This window comes from Panulirus ornatus, chromosome 57 (assembly GCF_036320965.1).
Source record: "Panulirus ornatus isolate Po-2019 chromosome 57, ASM3632096v1, whole genome shotgun sequence".
Classification (NCBI taxonomy): Eukaryota; Metazoa; Arthropoda; class Malacostraca; order Decapoda; family Palinuridae; genus Panulirus; species Panulirus ornatus.
Window position 1 is genome coordinate 2,144,941 of NC_092280.1, and position 12,481 is coordinate 2,157,421.

A 12,481-nucleotide genomic window follows, 5' to 3' on the forward strand; every position below is an offset into this window, starting at 1 on the left:
ATCCTTTTACCTCAAGGAATCAACCATCTTCTATGAATCTAGTGCTTCAGTTAGCAAGCAACATCCACACAACCAAACTGCAATAAATCAACCACGAGCGACCTGCTCAACCAACAGCTAAGGTCAACCACTCTACTACCATCCGGGTGTCGTAAGTCAACCACAAAGCTTTAGCGACGTTTGATGCTCCACCACTCCACCTAGAAAGCTTAGAAGCAGCTTTATCAACCATAATCCTTTCCTCCACCGATAGATAAGAGTCAACCACACCACCAACACTCCACCACACCACCAACACCCCACCACACCACCAGCACTCCACTGCACCACCAACACTCCACCACACCACCAACACCCCACCACACCACCAACACTCCACCACAGCACCAACACCCCACCGCACCACCAACACTCCACCACACCACCGACACTCCACTGCACCACTAACACTCCACCACACCACCAAGACTCCACCACACCACCGACACTCCACTGCACCACTAACACTCCACCACACCACCAAGACTCCACTACACCACTAACACTCCACTGCACCACCAAGACTCCACTACACCACTAACACTCCACTGCACCATCAAGACTCCACCACGCTACCAACACTCCACCAACACCATCACACCACCAACACTCCACCATAAAACATCAACCACCTCAGCAATCACCTACGCCTCGAACTACCGTTGGCCAAACTACCATGCTGACAACCAAGACAAACTCTATGTAAAAAAAGGGTGAACGGTTGCCTACAACTTACAGTAAATGATTTACAAGATTCAAGTACCTATATCGAGTACCTACGACCTTCGTGAATTTTATTCAGTGTCTTTGTAAATAAATTAATAAAAGTATGTTCAGTTCTCGTCTCTTTTTTTCCTCTTTTTTTCTCCCTTCGTTTACATATATATATATATATATATATATATATATATATATATATATATATATATATATATATATATATATATATATATATATATATATATATATATATATATATATATATATTGCTTGGAACATTAATTACGATAATGACAAGAAAATGGTTATACATCTAAGATGTCCCCAAAGTAGAATCATTCACAAAGGCTTCGAATCCAGATTCTAAAATCTCGACCATGGTGTCCTCCAAGTGGAATACCTTTCCTCCAACCTTCTTTGGTCATTTCTTTACTTGACCTGCCATCACTTCCTCCCACCACCTGTCGCATCTCAACACCTGGACAAGATCTCTCACGTCAAGGATGCAACATTCACACTACTACACTGAGCATCCTGAGAATATGTTACTTAGTTGTCCTGTGCTCATCCTACACACACACACACACACACACACACACACACGCCCGGTGGACGTGGTTGGGTTCCTGAGCGCTGCGAAAGCCCCATAGAAGGGGATCCTTCAGCAGGAAGATATAAGTAAAGTAAAAATATAGAGACATTGTAAATCAAAATACAATTCTGAATATCAGACTGGAAAACAATTACGAGAAAAGAATAGCCCATTCAACTCGAGGTAATAGATTGATCGGCATGTTTCTATATCATTCTATCAATCTTTCCTGGTAAAAAAAAGAATGGTATTGTAATTCAAATAATAAAGATAATTCTACTTTCCAATATTTCAATGTGTTAGTTTTAATTGATAAACTATGTATTCTGTATTTTTATTTTTTCATCCTGCGGATTTTGGTAGATGATTGTCTAAATACTGAATGAAAATTGAAAGCATTTGGGAATGAAAGCCATGGCTGGGGATTTAAAAGCAGCATGGAAAAAATTTCATTCATTTTGAACAACACGATTTGCATTTTTCCTGGCCACAATATAGACTTGTAGGATTCAATGATAATGTACAAGTGATTATTATGGAAAGATATCTTTTTTTACTCGTATTATCTGGCAGTAAATAAAGATAATGGAAGCCTTATATGGCTCGTGCCGAATATTGAAATAAAAACTGCGGTAATTAGTACCAGTTTTAACAACAGGTGTTGGATGCCATTCACTTTTATCTGTAGGGGACAATGTAGGTCTATTGTTGATGCGTCTGGGAGAGAGAGAGAGAGAGAGAGAGAGAGAGAGAGAGAGAGAGAGAGAGAGAGAGAGAGAGAGAGAGAGAGAGAGAGAGAGAGAGAGAGAGAGAGAGAGACAGTCGACGGCTTTTCAGGCAAATGCTTCGCGTCATCAGCTGCCCAGTATTAATGGCTCGGAATTTATTAATCAGAAGTGTTAATGGATTTACAATGTCGCCTAATTGATTCCCAAGAGAACGCGAATCACTCGAGTCTTACCATGGATCGAGTGAAGAGAGAGAGAGAGAGAGAGAGAGAGAGAGAGAGAGAGAGAGAGAGAGAGAGAGAGAGAGAGAGAGAGAGATGGGTGTGTGTGTGTGTGTGTGTGTGTGTGTGTATGTGACCCTCAGGCGCAGCTTTCGCCTTGATGGTTTAGCGTGGATGGGAGGTGATACGGATTAGTTGAAATGCGTGGGGGGAGAACGCTGGAAGGGCGTGGGGATTTGGTAGACGGCGTGGGAATGTGACGGAAGGCGTGGGAATGGGTCGAGAGGACGTAGGCATTTCGTGATTGCCATTGGGAGTTTGTGGTGAGGGCGTGGGTGTTTGTGGTGAGGGCGTGGGAGTTTGTGGTGAGGGCGTGGGAGTTTGTGGTGAGGGCGTGGGAGTTTGTGGTGAGGGCGTGGGAGTTTGTGGTGAGGGCGTGGGAGTTTGTGGTGAGGGCGTGGGAGTTTGTGGTGAGGGCGTGGGAGTTTGTGGTGAGGGCGTGGGAGTTTGTGGTGAGGGCGTGGGAGTTTGTGGTGAGGGCGTGGGAGTTTGTGGTGAGGGCGTGGGAGTTTGTGGTGAGGGCGTGGGAGTTTGTGGTGAGGGCGTGGGAGTTTGTGGTGAGGGCGTGGGAGTTTGTGGTGAGGGCGTGGGAGTTTGTGGTGAGGGCGTGGGAGTTTGTGGTGAGGGCGTGGGAGTTTGTGGTGAGGGCGTGGGAGTTTGTGGTGAGGGCGTGGGAGTTTGTGGTGAGGGCGTGGGAGTTTGTGGTGAGGGCGTGGGAGTTTGTGGTGAGGGCGTGGGAGTTTGTGGTGAGGGCGTGGGAGTTTGTGGTGAGGGCGTGGGAGTTTGTGGTGAGGGCGTGGGAGTTTGTGGTGAGGGCGTGGGAGTTTGTGGTGAGGGCGTGGGAGTTTGTGGTGAGGGCGTGGGAGTTTGTGGTGAGGGCGTGGGAGTTTGTGGTGAGGGCGTGGGAGTTTGTGGTGAGGGCGTGGGAGTTTGTGGTGAGGGCGTGGGAGTTTGTGGTGAGGGCGTGGGAGTTTGTGGTGAGGGCGTGGGAGTTTGTGGTGAGGGCGTGGGAGTTTGTGGTGAGGGCGTGGGAGTTTGTGGTGAGGGCGTGGGAGTTTGTGGTGAGGGCGTGGGAGTTTGTGGTGAGGGCGTGGGAGTTTGTGGTGAGGGCGTGGGAGTTTGTGGTGAGGGCGTGGGAGTTTGTGGTGAGGGCGTGGGAGTTTGTGGTGAGGGCGTGGGAGTTTGTGGTGAGGGCGTGGGAGTTTGTGGTGAGGGCGTGGGAGTTTGTGGTGAGGGCGTGGGAGTTTGTGGTGAGGGCGTGGGAGTTTGTGGTGAGGGCGTGGGAGTTTGTGGTGAGGGCGTGGGAGTTTGTGGTGAGGGCGTGGGAGTTTGTGGTGAGGGCGTGGGAGTTTGTGGTGAGGGCGTGGGAGTTTGTGGTGAGGGCGTGGGAGTTTGTGGTGAGGGCGTGGGAGTTTGTGGTGAGGGCGTGGGAGTTTGTGGTGAGGGCGTGGGAGTTTGTGGTGAGGGCGTGGGAGTTTGTGGTGAGGGCGTGGGAGTTTGTGGTGAGGGCGTGGGAGTTTGTGGTGAGGGCGTGGGAGTTTGTGGTGAGGGCGTGGGAGTTTGTGGTGAGGGCGTGGGAGTTTGTGGTGAGGGCGTGGGAGTTTGTGGTGAGGGCGTGGGAGTTTGTGGTGAGGGCGTGGGAGTTTGTGGTGAGGGCGTGGGAGTTTGTGGTGAGGGCGTGGGAGTTTGTGGTGAGGGCGTGGGAGTTTGTGGTGAGGGCGTGGGAGTTTGTGGTGAGGGCGTGGGAGTTTGTGGTGAGGGCGTGGGAGTTTGTGGTGAGGGCGTGGGAGTTTGTGGTGAGGGCGTGGGAGTTTGTGGTGAGGGCGTGGGAGTTTGTGGTGAGGGCGTGGGAGTTTGTGGTGAGGGCGTGGGAGTTTGTGGTGAGGGCGTGGGAGTTTGTGGTGAGGGCGTGGGAGTTTGTGGTGAGGGCGTGGGAGTTTGTGGTGAGGGCGTGGGAGTTTGTGGTGAGGGCGTGGGAGTTTGTGGTGAGGGCGTGGGAGTTTGTGGTGAGGGCGTGGGAGTTTGTGGTGAGGGCGTGGGAGTTTGTGGTGAGGGCGTGGGAGTTTGTGGTGAGGGCGTGGGAGTTTGTGGTGAGGGCGTGGGAGTTTGTGGTGAGGGCGTGGGAGTTTGTGGTGAGGGCGTGGGAGTTTGTGGTGAGGGCGTGGGAGTTTGTGGTGAGGGCGTGGGAGTTTGTGGTGAGGGCGTGGGAGTTTGTGGTGAGGGCGTGGGAGTTTGTGGTGAGGGCGTGGGAGTTTGTGGTGAGGGCGTGGGAGTTTGTGGTGAGGGCGTGGGAGTTTGTGGTGAGGGCGTGGGAGTTTGTGGTGAGGGCGTGGGAGTTTGTGGTGAGGGCGTGGGAGTTTGTGGTGAGGGCGTGGGAGTTTGTGGTGAGGGCGTGGGAGTTTGTGGTGAGGGCGTGGGAGTTTGTGGTGAGGGCGTGGGAGTTTGTGGTGAGGGCGTGGGAGTTTGTGGTGAGGGCGTGGGAGTTTGTGGTGAGGGCGTGGGAGTTTGTGGTGAGGGCGTGGGAGTTTGTGGTGAGGGCGTGGGAGTTTGTGGTGAGGGCGTGGGAGTTTGTGGTGAGGGCGTGGGAGTTTGTGGTGAGGGCGTGGGAGTTTGTGGTGAGGGCGTGGGAGTTTGTGGTGAGGGCGTGGGAGTTTGTGGTGAGGGCGTGGGAGTTTGTGGTGAGGGCGTGGGAGTTTGTGGTGAGGGCGTGGGAGTTTGTGGTGAGGGCGTGGGAGTTTGTGGTGAGGGCGTGGGAGTTTGTGGTGAGGGCGTGGGAGTTTGTGGTGAGGGCGTGGGAGTTTGTGGTGAGGGCGTGGGAGTTTGTGGTGAGGGCGTGGGAGTTTGTGGTGAGGGCGTGGGAGTTTGTGGTGAGGGCGTGGGAGTTTGTGGTGAGGGCGTGGGAGTTTGTGGTGAGGGCGTGGGAGTTTGTGGTGAGGGCGTGGGAGTTTGTGGTGAGGGCGTGGGAGTTTGTGGTGAGGGCGTGGGAGTTTGTGGTGAGGGCGTGGGAGTTTGTGGTGAGGGCGTGGGAGTTTGTGGTGAGGGCGTGGGAGTTTGTGGTGAGGGCGTGGGAGTTTGTGGTGAGGGCGTGGGAGTTTGTGGTGAGGGCGTGGGAGTTTGTGGTGAGGGCGTGGGAGTTTGTGGTGAGGGCGTGGGAGTTTGTGGTGAGGGCGTGGGAGTTTGTGGTGAGGGCGTGGGAGTTTGTGGTGAGGGCGTGGGAGTTTGTGGTGAGGGCGTGGGAGTTTGTGGTGAGGGCGTGGGAGTTTGTGGTGAGGGCGTGGGAGTTTGTGGTGAGGGCGTGGGAGTTTGTGGTGAGGGCGTGGGAGTTTGTGGTGAGGGCGTGGGAGTTTGTGGTGAGGGCGTGGGAGTTTGTGGTGAGGGCGTGGGAGTTTGTGGTGAGGGCGTGGGAGTTTGTGGTGAGGGCGTGGGAGTTTGTGGTGAGGGCGTGGGAGTTTGTGGTGAGGGCGTGGGAGTTTGTGGTGAGGGCGTGGGAGTTTGTGGTGAGGGCGTGGGAGTTTGTGGTGAGGGCGTGGGAGTTTGTGGTGAGGGCGTGGGAGTTTGTGGTGAGGGCGTGGGAGTTTGTGGTGAGGGCGTGGGAGTTTGTGGTGAGGGCGTGGGAGTTTGTGGTGAGGGCGTGGGAGTTTGTGGTGAGGGCGTGGGAGTTTGTGGTGAGGGCGTGGGAGTTTGTGGTGAGGGCGTGGGAGTTTGTGGTGAGGGCGTGGGAGTTTGTGGTGAGGGCGTGGGAGTTTGTGGTGAGGGCGTGGGAGTTTGTGGTGAGGGCGTGGGAGTTTGTGGTGAGGGCGTGGGAGTTTGTGGTGAGGGCGTGGGAGTTTGTGGTGAGGGCGTGGGAGTTTGTGGTGAGGGCGTGGGAGTTTGTGGTGAGGGCGTGGGAGTTTGTGGTGAGGGCGTGGGAGTTTGTGGTGAGGGCGTGGGAGTTTGTGGTGAGGGCGTGGGAGTTTGTGGTGAGGGCGTGGGAGTTTGTGGTGAGGGCGTGGGAGTTTGTGGTGAGGGCGTGGGAGTTTGTGGTGAGGGCGTGGGAGTTTGTGGTGAGGGCGTGGGAGTTTGTGGTGAGGGCGTGGGAGTTTGTGGTGAGGGCGTGGGAGTTTGTGGTGAGGGCGTGGGAGTTTGTGGTGAGGGCGTGGGAGTTTGTGGTGAGGGCGTGGGAGTTTGTGGTGAGGGCGTGGGAGTTTGTGGTGAGGGCGTGGGAGTTTGTGGTGAGGGCGTGGGAGTTTGTGGTGAGGGCGTGGGAGTTTGTGGTGAGGGCGTGGGAGTTTGTGGTGAGGGCGTGGGAGTTTGTGGTGAGGGCGTGGGAGTTTGTGGTGAGGGCGTGGGAGTTTGTGGTGAGGGCGTGGGTGTTTTGTATACGTTATATGTTGTTTCCTTAGATTTATCTTAAACACACACACACACACACACACACACACACACACACACACACACTGTGCAGCTGTTCACAGATATATCCATTCACATCGTCCCGTCCTATGCTAAGGGTTAACTGCTATTGCTAATGGGAGACTTTTGACCTTCATTCACCCTTTTACTTTGATTCCTCCTACTCCTCCTCCTCCTCCTCCTCCTCATCATCATCATCATCATCATCATTACCAACATCATCATCATCATCATCGCTTGGCTACATTCTCAATATTTTCGGTGTTTTTATTTACCTCATATTTTTCATCATTTACTTCATCTTAATTTCTTGCGCTCTCCTCATATTTCTTACTTTGTCTCGCACATTTTCTTGACACTCATCTTTCTCTAAATTTCTCCCCTTCCATCAACATCTTCCTTACCATATCATTCATTTTACGTCTCCTGTAAGTCCAATTTATGACTCCCTCACTCCCTCCTTCCCTCAACTGTGATGTGGCTTCATCTATGCGTCCCTCCCCAGTGAACTATTCCAGCCACGTTCTCTCTGGGGAACCAGAACCTAAAAAGTCAGATGTTGCGCAAGTTGAGCAGGTCTGTTGCCTCCATGAGACCAGATCTGCCCTTATGTATTGTCTGACCCTTAGATAGACTGTGGTGTATACATAGTAGTATATACATGTGTATACATAGGACAGTGTAATTTGCAGTAATGCTTTATATATATATATATATATATATATATATATATATATATATATATATATATATATATATATATATATATATATATATATATATATTCACACTAATCTATGATGATAGTGGTGAAGGTGAAATCGCACTTCAGTAGGAGTTCATACAATTATATTTAACATGTAATTTTTCTATACATGTGGCACGACATGTTTCGTGGAGACAATCCACCTCATCATCAGGTGCCAGTACTTAACAAAGTTATTTAAATCCCAACATCACACTTGAGTCCCGCCGTCCAACACCAATCTGTACAGACCAACCACTGTCCGCTTTGTCTGGCAGTAACCGTTGTAAGGGAGAGGTGTTATTGGCACCGTCATGCAGTACGCAGGGATGACCACAAAAATGCGATCGCTAAACATTGTCATGAAAATGATCACCCTGGCCATAGATCTTGAAAATCCCGTTATTCTATACCCCTCTGCTGATTATGCCACAAGTAACATCCTTAAATCTGTCTTAACTGCTAATGATAAAAAGTTTGATTTGTCCCTAGGAAATTTTAAAGCCCATCCTAGCATTAACCGAATCATTATGAGAGAATTGACAAAATACGAAAACATAAAGTTGTTCAAGACACACCCAGCTACCCAGGTCAACCCCCGCCACGTGACCCCCCTTAATCACTCTCCCTTACAACGGTTACTGCCAGACAAAGCGGACAGTGGTTGGTCTGTACAGATTGGTGCTGGACGGCGGGACTCAAGTGTGATGTTGGGATTTAAATAACTTTGTTAAGTACTGGCACCTGATGATGAGGTGGATTGTCTCCACGAAACATGTCGTGCCACATGCATAGAAAAATTACATGTTAAATTGTAAGAACTACTACTGAAGAGCGACTTCACGTTTTATATATATATATATATATATATATATATATATATATATATATATATATATATATATATATATATATATATATGGGCCGTGTTCTGTATTGTGTAAGTACACTGTCGTGGTGATTTACCGTATTTATATAGAATGATAGCACTGAAATACCTACTGCTATGTCAGGTATAGCTATGCCATGTATGACAGCTATGCAGTATATAGATATCCCACGTATATCTATGCCTTGGACAGAGACTCTTCAGCTCTCCTGTTGAAAATGGTTTTCGTTCTGTGATTTTCATACGTCGTGGGGACCAAATGGTGGGGTGTTCTTCCATTATACGTAGTGGTGTCTTGCGCGACGCATGACCTGCTTATTGGAAGGGGTGACGCATGGGTAGATTATTGCCTGGGGTGATGCATGTGGTTTACGCATGCTTAAGATGACGCATGACCAGTCAATATCCAAGTTAGCTCATGGTTGCATTACCTTGATTAGAATGGCGTTAGACTAGGCTTATGTCAGTGGCAAAAAAGCAATTGCTAACACACACACAATCTGGAGTGACGCATTGGTAGTTTATGAATTAGGTTAGTGCCTGGCTGGCCTACCGCTCAGAGCAGTGGCTCGCACTGGCGCAGTTTTGCATGGAATTGCCTCTGGGATGAGGTAGTGAAATGGACCAAACAAATTCACGGAGATTTAGAAAGACTGTATGATGGAAGACAAAAAGAGATGGGGGCTCACAACGAAGTGTTAAACTCCCTCCCCGAACAATGCAAAAATGAAATTAGACACACACACACACACACTCACACACACACACACACACACACACACACACACACACACACACACACACACACACACACACTTACGTACATACATATAGAACAAAAAAAAATTGTAAACATGATATTTTTTAGTTTAAAATGAAGAGGAAGCTGTGATGAAAGTAGGATGAACCCTTAGTCATCAAGCCAAGCCATAGAATCCCAGAAATATACTAAAATACGTTTGGGAACAATAGAACCTCAACCTTTCCATGTGTGTACACCTGATAATAACCATCCATCCTTGACTAAATTATTAGATAATGTAATCATATGTAATTAGCAATGATAATCAAATATAATTATTGTTCTTGACTCTTAAATTTTTCTCTCATCTTCAAATACTTTCGCAGTACGACCACAAACTCCAGAATAATGTGAGCTGAAAACCTATTCTCAGTGCACCAGAAAATTCTCACTGGAAGTATTTTATCACAAGTGCAATTAGAATCTTGCTATAACACTGAGTAGAAATTCCCTAAAGCTTAAATTATCACACTAATGATGGTGTCGTCTTGCTGCAGTGGGAGGGTGTTGGAGGAGAAGTCCCAGTGTTGAGGACACGAGGTGGTGGAGATTGTTGGAGAGGAGGAGGGAATGTACGAGTGAAGGGAGTGTGTTGGGGAAGAAATAGTGGAAGGAGTGATAGTTGTCGAATTGGGAGGGACGTGTACTGGAGGAAAATGGAGTGATGGACAGCTAGATGGCGTGTGTGAAGGAGAGAGATGGAGCACCATAGAGATGGAAGATGAGACATTGGGAATAAGTAGGAGCGCTGGTGAAGAAAAAGACGTGAAGTAGAAGCAGCATTTTGTTGCTCAGAGAGTGAGAGGGGGAATGATGAAGTGATGTTGTGACGGATCAGTGAATGGTGGAGGAAGGAGGACCATTGGAGGAGCTAGAAGGAAAGATGATGATGAGATATAGACTGATAGACAGAGACGAACTTTGATGGCCATGACTGGACTGATGAGAACCATACAAGAAGGAGTATTTGATTGAAATAAAGGTTTTAAAGCTTTAAGAAAAATCCAAAAATAGATCTGATTGTATTCGTTCATATGCTTTTGTCTAATCAAAATTATAAGTGTCTCTGAAAGTATTTCTAAACCAGTTTGATAACAATCCGTCATGAAATCTATATTTGCGATACGATCATACCAATCCAACCTTTGTATTGAAATTATTTGAGGAACATCTTAAACCTACTGAAATAGACGCGTTCATAGACTTCTTCGAAGGAAAAAAAAGATAACTGATGCTTCATAGGAATTTTTTTTTATACGCTCCTTAAATTGTCTGAGGCTGAACGTGTTGCTAACGTGTTGCACACGAACCCATCTGCCGTGAGGGGTGGGGGGGTCGCCCCCCCCTCACAGCCTCCTATTCCATTGCCTCAAAAATTAGATTAGTCTGAGGTCCCACATCTGGGGGCCAGGTCTGCCCTGCAATACGAAATGTCATCTACGTAAGAGTAGACTCTCTCTCTCTCTCTCTCTCTCTCTCTCTCTCTCTCTCTCTCTCTCTCTCCATTACCAGTTTACTTACACCCGTCTTCATAACTCTGAGAACCCATAACCTTAGTGCCTCTCTGTCTCTTCATCTATCATCTGTTTCCTTCCTCATCATCATTCTTCTCCCACACCCTCGCCTTCCCTCTCCCCCATCAACACCTCACCCCTCCTTCCCCCGATCTACACCTCACCCCTCCTCCCCCCATCTACACCTCACCCCTCCTTCCCCCGATCTACACCTCACCCCTCCTCCCCCCATCTACACCTTACCCCTCCTCCCCCCATCTACACCTTACCCCTCCTCCCCTCATCTACACCTCACCCCTCCTCACCCCATCTACACCTCGCCCCTCCTCACCCCATCTCCGCCCCATCGTGGAGCCAGGCCGCCAGGGGAGGAACCTGACGCCGTCCTCAAGTGGCGTGAAAGTAACATGTCCTCCAGGGTCAACGCAAGGGTCTCTGCTTCCATAGTGGTCCGCTCTGGTCCGCGTCCAGAAGGGGTGGCCATAGTGGTCCGCCCTGGCCCATGTACAGAGGGGGTGGCCAAAGTGTGTCTCTCCTAGCAGGAGGTGTGTGTGTGTGTGTGTGTGTGTGTGTGTGTGTGTGTTGGCACGCATAATGGTCAGAGGTTCTACGTGTTCACTTGACGAACTGTGTAGTTGAGAACCTGTGATGGTGTGCGAGATTATCTACTGACTATCTGTAGCATCCCTGATGGCGGTAGATCATCTACTGAAGTACTAGTATAAGTATCTGCGGTGGTAGTATCTTATCTACTGAAGTAAAAAGGTGGATACCTAGCGTGTTCCAGCCCCAGGGGAAGGGGAGACGGGGTGTGTTTCAGTGCCATGTGTGTCTGGGCTTCTCCTGACACCCCAATCCCCCTTCCCCTTCGGCTCTCTCTCTCTCTCTCTCTCTCTCTCTCTCTCTCTCTCTCTCTCTCTCTCTCTCTCTCTCTCTCTCTCTCTCTCTCTCTCTCTCTCTCTCTCTCTCTCTCTCTCTCTCTCCCAGCTGCAGGTCTCTGGCTTGCACAGGTGGATGGGTGGAAGCCTTCGAGGAAGATGTCTTGACAGGAAAATGGCAGACAAAGTTAGACAAAAAAAAAATATAAAGTGAAATTAGGACACTTAAAAGAGGGGATAGATTTGTGAGAGGGACCCCAGAGGAGGTCCTAACTTGCACACCGTAGGATATCGAGTAATCCTCCGGGTCCACCAGGCAGCGTAGGATACCTTGAAGGATTTGAAAGAATCTTTACGGATCCTACAGGTAAGCAGCCATCCTAGAATGAAATAAAAGCATCCTCTATTCTGTATATGTAGCTCTGTTCGTCCTGGGAAGGAAAAGAAGGTCTGATCCCAGATATGGAGACGAGTGGGTAAAAGCGGGTTAGGGAAACAGACCACATAGTCTACGCTTGGTTCTCCAACTCCCACAACAAACACACTTTTAAGCTCAAGCGTAGTCCAGCTTAGCTTCATGTTGTGATGAGGAAGAGGTTCTAAGATGCCAGAGTCAAGCAGTGCCAAAGGATTGGCACCATGACAGTTGACACACATTAGTATATCTGGCACTGATAATGTTAGTGTATTTGGCATTGATAAAGATAATGTGAGTAGATCTGGCATTGATTAAGATAATGTTAATATATATGACATTGATAAAGATAATTTGGGAACCAAAATAAGAAAACTTTCAGAACTTTTATTGAATATATTTTTCTTATAAGAACGAAGCTAAGGAGGGTAGACCACGAAAGTGGAGTAAAGTATTATACTGTAGTATAGTGAGACGGCTGAAACA